This window comes from Diaphorina citri, unplaced genomic scaffold (assembly GCF_000475195.1).
Source record: "Diaphorina citri unplaced genomic scaffold, Diaci psyllid genome assembly version 1.1 scaffold441, whole genome shotgun sequence".
Lineage (NCBI taxonomy): Eukaryota > Metazoa > Arthropoda > Insecta > Hemiptera > Psyllidae > Diaphorina > Diaphorina citri.
In genome coordinates, this window is record NW_007377876.1 from 193,399 (window position 1) to 196,490 (window position 3,092).

Consider the following 3,092-nt stretch of genomic DNA (forward strand, 5'->3'; position numbering starts at 1 on the left):
CGCTCTATAGATAGATAGATACCTAGGTACTTCCTATCTTTAGTACCTTCCTCTCTAGATGAGGGTTTGGGTGGTAACAAGAGAAAGGAAAAAATAAATGAACATTTTTTAAGGCTTTGATAGCGAGATGCTCAAGTGAGCTCTTCCACCCAACTGCACAGGATCAGGCAGAACTAAGATTAAAAAAAAACTAGGTAGGTACTCCCTTTTTTTCTGAAAACCCAAACTTTTAGTTCCTGAAATGAGGATAGAAACATGTGGGATATTAGGACAAGGGTTTCCAACTTGCGGCCCGCGGGTTACATGTGGCCCGCCAGACCATTTTTTGTGGCCCGCTAAGCTTTTTGGGATTTGTACGTGTGGAGTACCTATAGCAAAAAATCTGGTGTGAACATCACACGACTTTAGCTAGAATAAAGAGCTAGACCATGGGCTGAAAATCACTTTTTACTTTCTATTACTACAGTATAGTGAGCTATACTAGTAATGAAAGTATTGCAATCGGTCCAAATTTTCAATTTTTTGACATCAGGGGATCCCAAAACGGATATTTCCAACCATTTCCCTATTTTGAAAATTTGGACCGATTGCAATACTTTCATTACTAGTATAGCTCGCTATACTGTAGTAATAGAAAGTAAAAATGGGAGTTACGAGTATAAAAAAGGAAGTGTGAGTTTGAAGGAGTAAGGAATTGAGGATGCAACATGGAGAGCTCCTACAATGGTGTCAAGTGTACTTGAACTCACCTCGTGATTGAAGTTATTGTCTCTACGGAATACATTGAATAAATTGAGCCGTCTGGCAACGTGGCTAGAAACGGAGACAGTAAGGAGGCATTGTTGTTTTTTTCCATGTGAAAGACAGACATTTTTTTATTCACTAAGGTCTGGAGCTTTCTGCCTCCTTTCCGTTCTCCTTTCATAAAGCTCATTTGTCCCCATGAGGCTGAGTGCTCTCTGAAATAGCCAACTATGAAGAAAATCCATATTTTATTCAAGATAATTAACGACCCATGTTTAGGTCAATAAAAAAAATAATTCTCAACCCTTGAGTTTAAGAATAATAGGGAGATTGTGGACTATTCAATAAGGTATGTTAAACGTACTAGGCATTTTTTGAATACCTTTACGGCTTTCCTTCGGTCATATACGACCTCACCCAACCCAGTACACATTTACATCCCAGCAATTAAAAACAGAAGTCCGAAGTCATATAAAGTGAAAAACAGAAAGCGATTAAAAAAATGGATGCCAGATGAAAAAAAAATGCTACTCCTGAGGCCACAAGAACTGCCCTAGAACACACTCATCACAAGTCTATTATATGCAACCTAGGAGTACCTAGCTATTGAAATATAAAAGAACTCAATTTTCAAATAGAGTTGAGCGCCAAGTTTAAATATGATTTTTATGTTTTATTTTTTATTTACCTCTAATAAGGGTAAAAAAGAAAAAAAAAATGAAGGGAAAAAGGGTTATGAATATGTCACTTTCAAATCTTTATCCATGTCAAGTTCCAAAGAATGTCAGGGTCCAAGTTATGCAAAGCAAAGGGCTAATACGGGGAAACACAAAGAATTCCACTTATTTACAAAGATTTATGCATTTTTTTCTCCTTCTAAGAGCAGAAAGCAAGAAAAGCTTGCGGTACCAGCAGAGGCTATTATTTTAAAATTACTGGGAGGCTCTTGGAGAGAAAGCCTTCGTTTGATAATTTTTCTCTTTTGACATGCCTCAATTACGTAAGGAGCCTGAAGGCATCAAGCCAAACTCTCCCTTAAACAATACAGGGGGAAACTTAAACAAAAAATTCTAAATTAATTATGTAATATTTTTATGTGCTATGTAATATTTTTTTTTTTTTAAATTCAAATTGTGCTTCAATGTAGATATAACAATATTTCTAATGAACTGCCAATTGCAAGTTATTTGATCGAGTTAGGGTGATTTGGATGGAATTCATTATTGACATCTTTATACAGGTGCTAAAATTATTTTGGGAAATTCTTTTACAGCAGAAATATTACTGTAGGACCTCTGTTTTTCCCATAATTTTTTTCCGAACTATATTATAAATTCAGGTACATACATATCCACATATTTCATTTTACTTGTTGCTCCATTTATAACTGCGTTTGCTGATCAAGCAGCAACTCAATCAATTTCTATGCATTACCTGCAAGCAAAAAACATTTAATTATTAATATTAATTATTTACTGATTTATTTTTCCTGTAAATTCATTGAAATTAATCCTCGTATTTTTCCGATATTTTATTTACATTCTAAGAATAAATAAAATAAAATTGAACAACATAAATAAAATTAATATACAATCTGATTCATCAGTGTTCAGAGGGTAGCTGCCAATGGTTCTTCTCCTTCTTCCTCCTCCACATTTTTCTAACTCTCCTCCTCCTTCTCCTTTTTCTGCTCTTCTTTTACAAATTGAAATGGGTTGTGAAAAGTCAACACGTAACGCTAAAGGTAGAAAGTAGAAATACACTGCCCTCACGTCACGTGAGCTCATGGGGAGTCAGAAAGATGTGGTTCAAAGTTCTCCCATAATATACATATAGTAGGTGATTTCGATCACGATAGCTACACTGCCCTCACGTGACGTGAGGGTAGTGTGTTTCTACCTTAAGAGTACACCTACCTAAATAACTCATTATTGGATACCTATACGTAGGTGTTATTGAAATAATTATTTATTGAAAACAGAAATTAAACTCAACATGGGATTTGTTCCTCTTTTTTACCTAAAAATAAAATCTGTCAAAAAACCTTTGCACAGAAAAAGCCAGCTCGCTTTTCATCCACTGAGTAAATTTTCTCGTAATGTAAAGCTTAACTTTATAACAGGCATGGATTGATAGGTAGCACTGTGAGAGGGTTTGAAGTTTGAAGGTTGGTAGTTTACACACAAATATTTGAAAATATTCACAAATAATATTGTTCTTTTCCCATAAGTCTTTACAAATTTACCTTCCATTTAGCGACGCGACGACCGCCTTCACACATTAACCTGGCCTGAGTGGGGCCGGGGATCCAATCCCAGGAGTGACACGGAAAAATTAGTTCAGAGGAA